Source organism: Canis lupus, chromosome 14 (genome assembly GCF_003254725.2).
Source record: "Canis lupus dingo isolate Sandy chromosome 14, ASM325472v2, whole genome shotgun sequence".
In the NCBI taxonomy this organism is placed as follows: domain Eukaryota; kingdom Metazoa; phylum Chordata; class Mammalia; order Carnivora; family Canidae; genus Canis; species Canis lupus.
Genome location: NC_064256.1, coordinates 52848818 through 52865793, shown reverse-complemented (window position 1 = coordinate 52865793; position 16976 = coordinate 52848818). Strand labels below are relative to the sequence as shown.

The 16976-nt window shown below is 35.0% G+C and overlaps 1 long non-coding RNA gene across 1 annotated transcript in view; it reads right to left on the bottom strand.

The window, feature by feature from the left end:
* The window catches only part of LOC112670766 (uncharacterized), a 134984-nt gene that overhangs the window by 117317 nt on the left and 691 nt on the right, over positions 1-16976 (bottom strand). The window contains exons 2-3 of the long non-coding RNA XR_003143194.3: positions 10855-10930; positions 4516-4643 (exon numbers count right to left, since the gene is read on the bottom strand). This is a non-coding gene — a long non-coding RNA (uncharacterized LOC112670766). The remainder of the gene's footprint in view (positions 1-4515; positions 4644-10854; positions 10931-16976) is intronic.

Sequence of the window (16976 nt, the reverse complement as noted above, 5' to 3'; positions counted from 1 at the left end):
CCTCCCAAATTGTTCCTCTTAGTGTAAAAGTAATATGTTTATGGATTAAAAAAATACTATGCATAAACATAATGTTTTATATCCTCACAGTTTTAAAAATAATTTTAATGACTATTTTCTTTTCTTTTTTTTAAAGATTTTATTTATTTATTCATGATAGTCACACACAGAGAGAGAGAGAGAGAGAGAGAGAGAGAGAGAGAGAGGCAGAGACACAGGCAGAGGGAGAAGCAGGCTCCATACACCGGGAGCCCGACGTGGGACTCAATCCCGGGTCTCCAGGATCGCGCCCTGGGCCAAAGGCAGGCGCCAAACCGCCGCACCACCCAGGGATCCCATGACTATTTTCCATTATATTCATGTATTATAACTCAGGTCATAATGATTTAAAATCTTACAGTTGTAATATTAAAAAATATCTAAATGTTTTCAAGTTTGGAGTGTCATACTTAATTATTTATATCTCTCATACTAGAAAATAATCAGAAATAATTAGCCTATTTTTTCTCCAGAAAAAAAGGAGGTTTTGCATCCGGGGATAGCCATAATATTATTAGGGCTTACACAATGTTAGAAGGCATTTTCGGGGGTCAGACTGAAATCATGAGGTGCATCAACAGGGTCTTTAAACCAGCAATTTCCAAATGGCTCCCCAAGTTTCCCCAAGTGTTATAAAAATATAGCAGTGGGATGGCTGGTTAATATTTCCAAAGGTTTAAGCAGGTATACATTTGCCTACATAAATGCAATATGAGCTAAGTAAAGTATTAATTTTTTGGCTTTGCTAATGCTAATTACCTCATGCTATTCTCACTGGTATTTTATATTACTAATAAAATATTTTTATAAGAATTGCTTAGTTAGTTTGGGGAAGACAAAAATCTTTCAAGTATCATAAAGTCCAGGATGATAAAGTATCAAAAAGTTTCTTGATAATGAAAAGAAATGATTAGGAGTTACTAATTTAGGAAGATTTCTAAAACAAATACTCAGCCCTTAAATATGTTCCTTTGTAAAAACCTGGTTTAGACATTCTCCTGGGCCTCTTGCAACAAAAATGAGAATGCATTTAGCCCCTGGTACAGGAGAGATACCATGAAGAATGGTCTCAAGAAAATAGATGTGGTGAAAAAAAAGCACAAAAAGTTATCTTGGAATAAAAACAAAATATTAGTAAAGTCCTGGTGGACATGTTCATATTGTGCTTGAAATTCACATGATTTCAGGACAGAGAATGTTATACTCTTGAAAGAGAATTAATCAACAAAACAAAAATAATAAAGTGTAAATGCTATTGTGGAAAGAGCATTTGGTTGGGTTTATTCTAAGCTCTGAAATTAGGGTAACTGGGATTTTAATTCCAGTTTCATTGCTTACCAGTAATACAGCTTGGGGAAATTTACTGAAGCATTTTGTCCTAAATATCCCCATTTATAAAACATACATAATAATATCTGATTCATAGCATTCTGCTGAATTTTAAGTGTGGGCTTGCATATATTAACTACTTCAAAAAAGTTATTATTCGCTGGATGACCTTGGGCAAGTCACTTAATGTTCCTTATTTTCTAAATGTAAAATGAGGGGTTTTGTCTAGATGATCTATCTGTAACTCCTGACACACAATTACAAATTACTACAATATTTTTGGAGTGGTCATGGTTTAAAAACCTTAATAAATAAGAACATACTAAAATTTAAGTCCAACATGGACTGAGCTTACAAGACTGAGAACTCAGATTTATTTCCTTTTTCCTTTGAATCCCATGGTTACTGAGTTTTTTAATAGGTGAGTCATTTGTATCATTTTCCTGATTTCAAAATGTCAACCTTGGATAGTCAATCTTCCCCCCCTACTTGCCCATCCAAAGTGGCTACATGTTTATGTATATAAGTATATAAAGGTGTACTTCTTTTTATTTTTATTGGAACTTTGAAATCTTGGATACAAGATTTATCAAACAGAGGTTGGTAATTGCTAGGTCAAACTCGTCTAGTTCCTAAAGACTGTGATGAAGTTGGTTGATGTTAGCACAGTCAGGAAAGGGACTGATCCCTCTGCTTTAGATGAAATAATAATAATTAAAAAAAAACACAGTCAATGGTGTTAGCTCTCTTTAAAACAACCAGCGTATATTTTCCTTTTTAGGTCTATGACCTAAAAGTGTTTTTATGGCATTCAGCCAGGAGAGACTCTAACAAGCCATGGACCATACACAGGGTAGTCATCAATCCTTCTTTTGCTGTCTTAATGTTAGATTCCCAAACCTCTCCTGCAGAATAAAAGGTGAAATAAAATGCCAGGTTTAAATTTAATATCTAGCTCCCATGCTGAATAATTATGGCTGTGCTGGAAACCTTGATAGAGTAGTAATGAGTGGCCCAATCTATAGTGTGTAATGTATCAACTAAAATTTTATATTGGATTCTTCGAGCAACTTGACTCGTATGTGGCTGTGGAAGATGACAGGTATTAGGCACAAAAACCCAAATCCTAAAGGCTCAGAAGACTCCCTCCCCAAAGATACACATGCACAGACACACACACCTAAAAAAGAATAACAAGATGACATGATTTTATTGAGAAAACATGAGCTAGCCTAACTATATAAAATAATTGACAGAAATGTAGACAAGGAGAGCTTGTACATGGGCTTTTGATGTAAAGAAGAAAAGAAGCAATATATAAATAAACAGCATTCTGAAATCTCCTGCATGCACTCTGAAGCCAGTCTCATCTTGAAACTCCTCTGCTTAAAACCCTTCAGTAGCTCTCCAATACCACTAGAATGTTTAGTTCCTTTAGCAAGCCACGATTTCCCATCTTTTAGGAGTGTAAGTGTATAGGACACTTAAAAGGACTGAGTAATGTGCTATGAGCTAGAACTGAAACGGTGAACAAATATACAATGTTTTCTCAGATTTTAATTTACTGGGAGTAAGACATTAATCAAATAGTGACACAAAAAAATGTGAAAATATGTATGTAGTCATTTCTTTGAAAGAGAGATGCGTGAGGCATTTTACAGAGTCTAGAATTTTCAGGCAGAAGAAAAAACAAAGACAAAAGCCCTATAGCAGGAAGGAATGTGATACATTTGAAGAATTGCAAAATGGATACTGGAATAAAGAGAGGAGAGAGGTATAGGAGAGATGGTGTAGGAGATAAGAGAGGTTGAAGTGGCCAGATCTTGAAAAACCTACAGATAATGTTTTGGTATTTACCCTAAGAGTACTGGGAAATCTGTGATGAGTTTTAAGCAAGGGATTCTTTTTAGCAGTTTGATATCTTAAAACGAGAATTGGCAAATAAAATACATCCCTCTGATCCAGTCTGACCTACTGCCTGTTCTATAAACAAAGTTTTATTGGACACAGCCATATGCATTTTTTATACATTCTCAATGGATGTGTCTAAGCTACAATTACAGAATCCACTAGGTGCCAGAGAGACTACATGTCCCACAAAGCTAAAAATACTTATCAACTGCTCCTTTACAGAAAAACTTTGCTAAACTTTGTTCTAAAATACTATCATGGGTTCTGTGTCAAGAATAAACTTAAGGAGCCAAGAGGATATAGAAGGATCAGTTTAAAGAATTTTGGTTTTAGTAGTACAGGCCAGAAACGGTGGCATGAATTAAGTGGTACTTATGTTGGAGATACAGAACTAGTGATGGATTTGAGAAAGATTTAATAAATAAACTGGGCATAAATTAATGATTTACTGGATATGGTGCATGAAGCAGAGAAAAGTTTTAAGGATAAATTTTATGTTTATATCTTGTACTGCTAGATAAATGGTACTACTGGAAGTGTACCAGATTTATGAGAAACATTATAAGTTTAATTTTGGATATATTTGGTTTGAGCTGTCTTTGAAACATCCAAGAAAAGATGGAAAGTTCTCGGTTGTGGTTGGAGCTCAGATAAGAAATCTGAGGTAAAAGTAGAAATTTGTGATTAGAATTCATTGGCATAGATGAAATTGCCTAGAAAAGTATCATTATCTACATAAAGAAATATTGTATAAACCTTGAGAAGCTCCATTGTTTCAAATCTAGACAGAGTGACATGCCCTGCAAAGGGAAACAGGACGGGAATATGTTTGAAAGATAGAAAGAAAAAGGCTATTTTCAGAAAAGTCTAGGGAAAAGAAAGTTTAAGAAGGGCAGAGTGGTCAACAGAAGATGAGAACTGACCAAACAGTGCCTTGGATGTATGACAGCAGAAATCACTGGTGGCCTAAGGGGCACCTGCTAATGGCAGTGACTGAGGCTGAAGCCAGAACTCAGGTAAGATCAAAAGTAGGAAACTGAAAATATACATACAAGATATATAGACAATTCTTTAAAATAGTTTGTGAAGAGGAAAAGATATAACTTGATACATCCATCCACCAAGGCTAACTGGTAAGATTAGACATCCGTCCTGCAAAGACTTCTCTGACACTCCACTTTCATCCTTAAGACTGTAAAGTCTTCTTACTTAAGTACCCACAGTATTGACTCTTACCGTAGCACATATTATACTCTTTTGCCACTGGCAGTCTCTTCTTATTAAACTGTAGTCCATTTGAATAGCAGAGTTGAGTCTTTTTTGCAATTTACCCTCAGCATTTGGCTCTCAAAAAGTGTCCATTGCTGTTAAAAGCAGAATAACAAATAATATAACAGGCTTCCCAGAATTGCATATAGGATAAATCTATATGTTTTTGCGTATGCATAGGTATGTATAAACAAAACACACATACACTGATTTTGAATTATTTCCTTGGTGTTGGTAGTGATCTCTCCTTTCTCATTCATGATTTTATTAATTTGAGTCTTCTCTCTCTTCTTTTTAATAAGGCTGGCTAATGGTTTAAACAAAAAGAAAGTGCTGTATCATAGGGATGTAATTTGTGTAAAAAGTGTTTTTGTCTTAACCCAAACTTTATTAAAGAAATTCTTTTTATTGCTGCTATAACTTAAAAATTTGAAAATTAACTGATATTTAAATACTTAAGATTTAAAATACTCAATAATGTTAATGGATGGTGATTATAATTGATTAATACTATGTATTATATTTTCCAGTAGAACTAGTTACTAAAAACAGAACTACTCATAAATATGCTTTAATAAACTGAAGACTATACTAATTTTTCCCAAATATGAAAATTAAATTAATATGTGAACATGCATTCCTGGATTTCTGAGCTGAGGTCAAGGATATTAAATGTCATTATAAAAATGTATTTCATGATAATCTAAGAATAAAAATAGAGAAAGGAGCATTTTTTAAAAATAAAGTCTTACAAGTTGCTAACCAGTTACTAATAGAGATGCTGTTTTGTTATTTTTGAAAGCAAGGTGTTTTATACCAGCGAATAACATGTTGTTTTTTACTGTAGGAAATACACTTCCTCACATATTAGAGGAATAGAAATCATCTACCCATCAGCTGTCACTTCAGATCTAAGGCAGCATAATGGGCTCCCAGGCAACTGCTGGAAATATCTCAGAAACAGCTTTTCGGAAGTATGTGGCCTGATGCATACACAATGTGGCTGCTAATATGATTTGGGAGTAAATTAGTACTTTTTCTACCACAGAACAGCACTAGAAAGCTGGAAAACAATTTTCCTTGCCACTGATGAACATTCACCATTGCCTTATTCTTTTTTTTTTAGCTTTTAAAACAATTATTTTTAATAAAAGACTACTTTTTAGAGGAGCTTTAAGTTTACAACAAAATAAGAAGATTTCCTCATAATTAGATGTGGATGGTAAATTTTTGGCAGGAATATCACATATTTGGTTTTGTGTTCTTCCCAGTGCAATTTATCAGGAGTCACATGATTTGCTTCAAAATTGTTGATTTGAACTTTAATCAGATAGTGTCTACTAGGTGTACATACTGTAAAGTTACTATTTTTCTGTTTTATAATTAATCATTTATTTATGGAAGATATTTTGACATGATGTAATGTTCTTCAACAAGGGTTCCTCTACTATTAATATCTTAATATTGATTTTCTAGCTTGATCATTCCTTTTTCATTCTATCGTATGCTTTCTAATATATGTAGGAGTTTTTACTACTTGTTTATTCAAATCTGTATGTATTTAAGGATTTCTAATTCATTCATTAATCCATTACCCTCATTATTTATTTTAATGCACAAATGTTCCGGATTTGGGAAGCCAAAAAACCCTCTTCAAAGTGTGTCCCGTATTCTTTTGACATACCCTCATCATTCTTTGAGTTATTTCCTAGCACAATAAGAGTTTTTAGGCTCATTCTGAAATTTCCTTATTCCTAATCCTGGAATCAGTTATTTCTGCCAAGGGTTCAGATTCCTTTCAGTGAGGAATAATACCTAGAAACCAAGGTCTGGGCATTTAGTGTGGTCCTTTTAATTGTTTTTTTTAAGTGTATAACTAATGCTTCTAGATCTTCTTAGGAAACACAGACACAAATATACATACTCAAATATTCATTCACACCTACATAATATCTACTATCTATTTATTTATCTTTTTCTCTCTAGGCATGTGTTTCAACTGATTATCTCCATTGCATATGATCTATTCTTCCACATTTTCTTATTTGTAACTTAGTGGTTTTACCATTTTATATTTTCTTTTTTTTAAGATTTATTTTATTTATTTATGATAGACAGAGAGAGAGAGTCAGAGAGAGAGAGAGAGGCAGAGACACAGGAGGAGGGAGAAGCAGTCTCCATGCCGGGAGCCTGACATGGGACTTGATCCCGAGACTCCAGGATCGCGCCCTGGGCCAAAGGCAGGTGCTAAACCGCTGAGCCACCCAGGGATCCCCCCATTTTATACTTTCATCAGAATGTTTCAGAGTTCCAATTGCTCTACAACCTTGCCAATACTTGATATTTTCATTCTTTTTAAAAAATTTTAATCATTCTAGTGGTTCAACAGTGGTATCTTATGTGTTTTTAAAAAATATTTTATTTATTTACTTGACAGAGAGAGCACAGTGGGGCCAGAGACTGAAGAAGAGGGAGAAGGACAAGCTGTCAGATGCTTAACCAACTGAGCCACCCAAGTACTCCAAGGTTGTTTTTTTTTTTTTTTAATTTAAATTTTAGGTACAGTCTCGAACAGAACTTGGTGATTTATCATTTACACACAACACTCAGTACTCATCATAACAAGTGCCCTACTTAATATCTCTGTAGCCCATCCCCCACCTACCTCTCTCTATCAACCCTCAGTTTGTTCTCTATCATTAAGGGTCTCATGTGGCTTGTTTCACTCTCTCCTTTTTTTCTCTTTCCCTTCCTATACGTTCACTATTTATTATGTATATAATATCAATATTATTTATACATATAAATATATAAGTATTTATATATATAACATCTTCTTTAGCCATTATCAGTCAATGGACATTTGGGCTCTCTTCATAATTTGGCTATTGTTGATAATGCTTGCTATAAGCATCAAGGTGCATGTATCATTTCAAATATGTATTTTTGTATCCTTTGGGTAAATATCTAGTAGTGCAATTGCTGGATCGTAGGGCAGTTCTATTTTCAACATTTTGAGGAACCTCCAAACTGTTCTCCAGAGTGCTGCACTAGTTTGCATTCCCACCAAGAGTGCAAGAGGGTTCCCCTTTTTCCACATCCTCACCAACACGTGTTGTTTCTTATGTTGTTAATTTTAGCCATCCTGGCAGGTGTGAGATGGCATCTCATCATGGTTTTGATTTGTATTTCGCTGATGATGAGTTATATTGAGCATCTTTTCATGTGTCTATTAGCCATCTGGACGTCTTTTTTGGAAAAGTTGTCTACTCATGTTTTCTGCCCATTTCTAAACTGGGTTATTTGTTTTTTAGGTATTGAGTTTTATAAGTTCTTAATAGATTTAGGATACTAACCCTTTATCAGATATGTCATTTGCAAATATCTTCTCCATTCTGCAAGCTGCCTTTTAGTTTTATTGATTGTTTCTTTTGCTGTGCAGAAGCTTTTTATCTTGATGAAGTCCCACTACTTCATTTTTGCTTTTGTTTCCCTTGCCTGTGGTGACTTGTCTAGTAAGAAGTCGCTACGGCCAAGGTCAAAGAGGTTGCTGCCTGTGTTCTCCTCCAGGATTTTAACAGTTTCCTGTCTTATGTTTTGGCATTTAATCGACTTTAAATTTATTTTTGTGTATGGTATAAGAAAGTGGTCCAGTTTCATTCTTCTGTATGTGTTACTGTTCAATTTTCTCAACACCATTTTTTCCATTGAATTGCTATGGATCTTTGTCTAAAATCAGTTGACTGTGTATGAGTCCATTTATTTTTTTTAAAGATTTTATTTATTTATTCATTAGACACACACACAGAGAGAGAGAGAGAGAGAGAGAGGCAGGGATGCAGGCAGATGGAGAAGCAGGATCCATGCAAGGAGCCTGATATGGGACTCGATTCCAGGTCTCCAGGATCACACCCTGGGGCAAAGGCAGGTGCCAAACCACTGAGCCACCAGGGATCCCCTTTATGAGTCCATTTCTGAAATCTATCCTTGTGTGAACACTACACTGTCTTGACTACTTTATTTTTATTATTTGTCAGGTTAGTTAGTTCCTTCAATTTGTTCTTCTTTTTCAAGATTATTTGGCTTCCCGTGTTCATTATATTTTTATAGAAATTTTAGAATCATCTTGTTAATTTCTATTTGGAAAAAAAAGAGATCTTGCTGGATTACCTATTATCTTTCATTTTCTAACAAGTGCAACAACAAAAGACACTTCTATCTCTATTGATTTGTGCTATCAGCACAACCATTCATGGCAACTTTAAGTCCTAAGCATCCTTGCCTTCTCTTCCATCTTGTTGCTGTATTGATAGTTACAGGGTCATAATATCACAAGGATAGGACAATGAGGACTTAAAAGTCATTTGCTTATAATTCCAAATGCTGTCGACAATGACTTCTCCATGATAAACTTTTTTAAAAAAAGATTGTATTTATTTATGCATGAGAGAGACACACACAGAGAGAAGCAGAGACACAGGCAGAGAGAGAAGCAGGCTCCATGTAGGGAGCCTCATGTGGGACTCGATCCCAGGTCTCCAGGATCACACCCTGGGCTAAAGGCAGTGCTAAACCGCTGAACCACCCAGGCTGCCCCTCCATGATAAACTTTGTTGGGGCCATGGGGAAAATGAGAAAAATTAGAACAAGGTGGTAAACATTTCATAAAATTAAGTTTGCTCATCTTTTTATTCCATGCTTTCTTGCTTTTATATTAAAACATCTTCCAGGGATCCCTGGGCAGCTCAGCGGTTTAGCACCTGCCTTTGGCCCAGAACATGATCCTGGAGACCCGGGATCGAGTCCCACGTCAGGCTCCCTGCAGGGAGCCTGCATCTGCCTCTGCCTGTGTCTCTGCTTCTCTCTCTCTCTGTATCTCTCATGAATAAATAAACAAAATCTTTAAAAAAAATCTTCCATTTTATAAAATTATAATGAAAATTTATACACACAATTATTTGGTAAAATGAAAAATTGGTTGTAGGTCACTAAATTTAGGACAGGAAAGCTCTAGAACTTGTGTTTTTAACAGAGTCTTTCCCTTTCTCTAATGAATGCTAGAATGTCCCTTATAATATCCATGACAACCATGATTGTACTAGATAGGTTGCAATCTGGAAAATTTAGGTTTTACTTAAATATTCTTATGCTATGAAGTAAGCTTATATAACTATTGGGATAACTCTACCCAAGTTCACTTAATTGTCCAGAGTCCATCTCATCATATGTTTCATGAGCCAGATAGTCTCTAGAAAAGACACTCATTGGTATTTCATAAGCTATAAGTACTGAAACAGGGAACACAGCTTTTTAAGAAATTAACTGGATACACCAAAGCCTTACCAAAATAGGACAGTAAGAAATCAACGCCAATCACTCTAAGAAAAAACTCAGTCCAAGGTGAATGTTCTAAGAAAAAAGTGATTTTAAAACTAGAAAAAGAAACTAGAAAATTGGAACCTGGGTAGTGACAAAGTAAGGTAAAAAATTTAGAAATGGAGGGGGGAGAGGAAGGGAGGAAGAGTAGGCTTAGAAATTAAACTTCTTCCTGCCTTCTAAGTAGAAGCATTCATTCTTCTTAACAGGAAATTCTTTTATTTAGTAAAGCATTTTGAATTTTTGAAAGATGATTCCCCACCCTCAACTGACAACATAGTTCAGTTTGGAAATAATAATGATATGACTATACATCTCTCTTTAAGAAATTAAAAAAAAAACTTTGCAGAAGAGAAGATGGGGAATGGCATGAGAAATGGAGAAATGGAGGTATGGAGAAGTGAGGATTTGAGCAACACAGTGGTATACAGGTATCCACTAAAAATTATATGACAGCCATGGTGGCCAAATAATTTTCAAATGCCAGTTCTATTTTAAGTGGTTTATATTGTGATGGTATTAAATGACTACTTTTTTTACCCTCAAATCTTTGGTTTGAGGAAACCAAGACAAACTAGATGATTTCAAACCTAAATTGCCATAGTCAGAGTGGAAAAGGACTAAAATCTTTCTGGTTGCTGTGTGAAAAATTGACCTTTGGTTTACTCTCTAGCTTTGTTACCTCTAGTGACCAAAAAAAAAAAAAAAAAAAAAAAAAAAAGGAGTATCTTTGTCAACTGTGTTCCTGGGCAATACTGATTATAATAGAAACGACATGTGTTTTTAAATTACATCAAAACATGAAGAAACTATTAATGAACCATAATATTTGATAGGAAATCCTAATGAGAGATACACATTTGGAAGGGTCCCTGTCAATGTGGTGACAGTCCTTTCCTTTGGAACATATTCATGTAAGAACACCTTTACCCCCTTAGTCAATCAGAGTAGCTGACTTCCTTTGGCAGGTACTCCCAGTTCCTTTTGACTTTAAGTCTCAGCGTTTCTAGGAAATAGAAAAAAATCCTGCTATATATTGAACATGATTATAGGAAGATTCTGTTAAATTAGGCACAAGACATGGTCTCAGACCCAAATTCACAGACCTGACAAACATAAATTTAATGGAAGATATATTATGCTTGTATGCAGGTGTCATTTCATTTTTTAGGACAGCTAGTGGTAAAGCCCCATCTTAACCCAATAGATTGCTAAATCTTAGCCAAGGAGGTTTTTTTTTACAGTTTGACTCATTCACTCTACTTTTTCAGAGGCCTGAGGTTTATAGGAATCTACAAATACTTACATAATTCCTGGACAACCGTAGAAATAAAATAACTTTTTTAATCCTAGTCAATGTGCTCTAGTATCCCAAAAATGAGAATTTCACATAATGAAAGAATGGCCTTAGAATCATTTTTTTAGGAGGTAAAGACTTCAGGCCAGCCAAGTATAATATACACCAGTAGAGAAGATCTCTTACTTTCCACAGGGATGAATTCTATAAAAGCCAACTGCCACCAGGTTCCTGGAAGAGTTGGCTGGGGATTCCTGCATTGATCTTGAGAGTGGTCTATAAAGAATTCTTCTGACAAAAAGTACATCTTTTAAATACATTTTGAATCATTTCATCTTTTAAGTAGGCATAGTAAGAGCCTTGTGCCTTTAAGATTCCTCTTTTATTCAAATGATTTTGCTGATACCACAACAACATTAACCAAGCAAATCAGGACTATGGATAGAAATTACTTCATTAGGTAATTCCCATGGTCCAACTACATTTCTTCTAGTCCTTCTTATAATCAACTTGTCTCCTTCATTTTGTGAAGCATGTTTTTGAAAACAAACAAGGCTTTCTTCTTATGTTAAGAGTAGAGCTTTGAAATTCAGTCTGCCATTTTTTTAACAGCAGCTTTTATAGCTCTGTCAGCAAAATAAACCACTAATATCTGAGCAGGCAGTTTTAAAATTTCTAACAAATCAACTATCAATTCTTCACTAGTTATTTTTAGTTCTCATTGAAATTAAAACTCTACTTTTAAAATTGTGCATGACATTCCAAACATATATTTATTTGTAATAAATATATATCATGTATTTCAGTCTAGCCAAGAATCTCTCATCTAGTAATTGCTGTTAACTCATTTATTTGTGCAGACTCAATTATAGACAAAATAAGCCTCCAGTGTTTTACAATAAATCACTTCAGCATAGGAGGTATTAAGGTGGTCATTTTATCCCAAGTACATGATACATCACTAAACACCATCAAATATGGAATCTAAACAGGAATATCAAGTAATTCAGGTTGGGTTTTTCAAATTTTGAAATTCTCAGAGCTGGAAGAGAGGCTGTAGCCATTTTCAGTTGTTCAAAAGCCTCTGTAGATCCTAGGGACCGAACCATATTCTAGAAAGAATTTTCATATAATTGCTCTATCATTCGGTCAACTCTGTAAAAGCTGGAATCTTGTCTATAATGTTGTACTAGTCCCCCAAATTAACTAAGTTTTTGGGTTTGTTTTGTTTTGTATGTGTGTGTGTGTGCGTGTGTAGTAGTAGTAGTAGTAGTAGCACCTATTTTTATCTGCAAAATGGGTTTATTCCCATATTGTAATACTTTGTATTGTAATACTCTGTTGCCTATAGCTGACAACATGTGTCCTGAATATTTTTATCTTAAATAAGCAATATTGCAATTTGTCTATTGAGGCCTTATGTATTTGTGAAGCAAATAATTTTAACAAAGCCAAAGTATGAGTTTTGCTTTGGTTTTTAGTTCTGGAGGCTACTAGAAAGCATCTGCATTTTGAATAACTAGCAGAACAAATTTCTGAGTTTTCCTATAAATGACTAGAGACCACAGTGAGGCAGTCTTGAAACCCTCAAGTAATTTTTTTTAAGATTTTTATTTATTTATTGAGAGGGAGAGAAAGAGAGAGAGAGAGAGGCAGGCAGAGGGAGAAGCAGGCTCCATGCAGGGACGTGGGACTCCATCCCAGGTCTCCAGGATCAGGCCCTGGGCTGAAGGCGGCGCTAAACTGCTGAGCCACCTGGGCTGTCCCACCCTCAAGTAATTCTTTATGGAGTAATTCTCCCCTTTGTGCTTTCTCTCTCTCTCTCTCTCTCTCTCTCTCTCTCTCTCTCTCTCTCAAATAAATAAATAACATCTTTAACAAACAAACAAACAAAATAGTAACAACCTGCTCTGTCACCAAATGGAAAGTGAGAAATTTCCAAGGAAACTGCAGAATAAGTAACAATAGTAACTATCAGAAAAGGCAAGGATAGATTAGCCTAAGGAATAGTTATTGACACATACGGCTCATCAGTTCCCACCACCAAGATTCCATCAATCTGTCTGTCCACTTTACGCCCGTTTCCAAGTATTTCTTAGCTGGGGGTTGTCCTTTAGCCTCTGTTGATTCTCTAATCCTTATAAATCCTACATCCTTCAGAGTCTCTTTCTGCAATCCCCATTCTAATGCTCTGGCTTTTTGCAGAATGGTATCGATTTACTATCTCTTTTGCTGTTTCTCCCCTTCATAGGCTGGCCAGAGTAGGGATTATTCCCTTTCATAGAATTCTAACTGAGCAGCCAATAGCATTATTGGTTAAAGCTCTCTTTCCCCTGTGCTGCTCATCATTCTCATCATCATTGTGTGGAGTATAACATTTTACTCAAGCTTTGTAAAACTTGTACTGTCCCTATCCATAGCCATCCAACTAATTAATCCTATCCAATCTCAACATTACTCATAGAAGCAACATATTTCACTGATCATAGTGGTTAACTCAGCCAATGATTCAATTGAAGCTGCTAAGGGAATATTTAATTTTTGAAAATAGATCCTCCATGCAGCATACTAGCAATATTAGAAGTACTTATAGCCATATGATATTCTCCAGTGCTTTTTAACTTTGGAAAGCTTTCCTGGACTTCACAGCACATTAAGAAAAATGAGTATGACATAAGGGAAAATTACCACAAGTTTCAATGTTTTGTAAGATGTAATGACATATTTTATGGCAATGCTGAGATTATTATACTCACTAAAGGGAAGTTATAATATAGTCACATATTTTTGATGGATTGAAAGAAATTGCATTAGACAGCCAATAAAAATTCTGTGACTCTTCTTTTCTTTTAGTAAAAGAACAAATTGACTTAATTCTGATATTTCTTTCAGACCTCTCTCTCATCCCTAAAACTTAAGTTTGAATACTTTTTAAAAAATAATGTAGACTTGTCATAATGTGAATATATCTCGCCTATACAGATAATAGTCTAATCTTTTAGCCATATAATCATTCTGACTTTCTGATTACTCACTTAGTGATGTATAGAACATATGGCCTCTGCTGAAATCACAGGGGTGAAGGGTGTTCTCATTAGTGCTAAGTGGTAGTGAAAGTCCTGAATCTCCACCAGGCTTCTTCTGACACAACCCCAGTGAGGAGTGGATAGGATGGAGCAAGAGTGCTGGATGTGGATGGAGCAAGAATGCTGGCTGTGGGTGGAAGTCCCGATTCCTGACATGGTCTCCAATGACCCTCGTGGTGTGGTTTTAGAACACCTGGTGAGGTTAGAAGCCCCACTCTCGTAATTTTATGTTCACTACGCTAGCAAAAAGTTTGGGTCTCCACATGTCCTCACTAGAATGGATGGGAGTCAAGACATGGCCTTTTCCGTGGCATTTTGCCTGAGTAGAATGGTTATTAATACAAGTTTTTCATTTTGATAGTTTTTCTCTTTCCTGGTATTTTGATTAGGGATTACAGGTTTTGTTGTTGTTTGTTTTGTTTTTAGTCTGTGTCCATTGGAATTTCTAAGATTCCTATTTCTTGAGTTCTAATCAAGGAGTATATCAGAGAAAAAGCATGGAAGTGTTGAATAACTATATTATACACCTGACACTAATATTACACTGTATATTAACTAACTGGAATTTAAATAAAAACTAAAAAAAGTTTAAGAAAAAGAAAGAAAAATCAAGGGACTCATTATCATATTAGTCAAAAACCTTGTTTGGTCAAAAAACATTGTTTTGGATTATTTTGAAAAAAAATCTTCCTGAAAATGTTTAATTTCTCTAAGAAAAATATAGATTATATACATAATATTCAATATTTTACTATGGTGACCTATAAAAACCTCAATTTCATGCAATTAGTTCTCAAGATTAATTTTTTTTTTCAACAGCACACAGGTCAGGAAACTTAGGGGTTAATCCTTATCAGAGCAATTTTTTTTTCTCTCCTGGAATGTAGCATGCTTAGTCCCTTGAAATAATATTAAGTCATATCATTTCTCAACATTTAATGCTCATATAAATAGCTTTATATGCTAAAACCTGTAAAATATAGCATATATAGTAGTGGGATATCAGACCAAGCTTATATTAATGCTATAACTCAGGAAGTGAGACTGAACAGAAATGTCTGCCTTGTGAAAGACCCTCAACCTAGCACCCTCATATAACTTCCCTAAGAAACCAAATGGTATTATTAAGCTTCTTAATACACTTTCAGATGATAAGGAAAATGGAGTGATAGCCACCATTCTTGGTGTAAAGAAATGACTCAATCTAGAAATCATTCAGGCTACTGGTTTCAAGAACTGGCTTGAATATGTCACTGTTTAGATGAGATGATGCCAGCTTGCTAGATTCAGTTCAAACTTCTCAAACAGCTGCTCCATTTCAGCTTAGGCCAAGCCACATGAAAATGCCAGTGTTTGGATTCTTTCAAATTTAGTAAATTCACCAGACTGTCCCTCTAATTACTAAGATACCTCATCTGGAACACATCTGGATAGTATCCAAAAGAGAAAGGGTTCTGAAAAAAACAGCTTTTCTAATAAGTTTTAATATTAATGACTCTTTATTATTCATTTTTAAATCATGTTTGAATTTTAAATATATTTTTCAGTTAAAATTTAAGAAATAAGTCTTGACATAAAAAAATGGCCACACTGATGTCTGTCAAGCTCACCCAAATAGCTGCTTATGACCTATGAAAGTAACATGTCCCTCTAAATCTTGTGTGTGTCCCTTATAAATTGTATAAACTCTGCCTATATATTTTGATCACTAGAAGGGCTTGAGATCTGTGTTTATATGTATTTACATGTCTTGATTTTTTTTAAAAGTTTGACTTTTAAAAAAATGTTTCTGGGGATCCCTGGGTGACTCAGCGGTTTGGCGCCTGCCTTCAGCCCAGACGTGATCCTGGAGTCCAGGGATCAAGTCCCACATCATGCTCCCTGCTTCTGGAGTCTGCTTCTCCCTCTGCCTGTGTCTCTGCCTCTCTCTCTCTCTCTCTCTCTCTCATGAATAAATAAATAAAATCTTAAAAAAATAGTTTCTGTGTTTCTTGATCATGTAAATGAGAATCGTTTGGTGAGTTGGATGAAACCCTATTGAAAGTGACTGAAAAATTAGTCATGTCCTTTGAACCATTTATCACCCAACAGATATATCAATTTTATTGGAAAGCTTTGATTAAATTAATTTCAGTGGAAGTTCATGGGAAATCATGAAATCAGATTTTATTATTGTGTTATAATATGCCTAGCCCTATCATGCTTGGGTTGGATGCTCCTGATTGGGTGGAAAATTGTCATTTTCTGTCATCTCTTCCTTAAAAAAAAGGCATGCTGATGACATGATTTTACTGCCAAATTTAGAAGTGGTTTCAATAAAGACTATTCTTCTAGCTAATTATTGTCAGAAAGAATAATTTTTAAACTCAAATGACCATTTTGGCAGCTATCTTCTAACAATTAGTATATATTTACAGAGGAGTAAGTAAAATCAATTAAATACCTGGAGATATATTTTGAAACCTGTTTTTCTTGAACTTACCATTACTTAAAATTTGGCAACCATGGGCAATATATTTACAATTTTTAATGACTGCATTGGGTATTTGAAATGCTTCTGAGATTTCAAGGCTAAAACGTTCGTGTAATACTTTTCAAATTTTGAGGTCTTGATTGCTCCATAGTCCAGGATTTGAGTAGCTTTCGAATTCCATTTTGAAGAAATACTG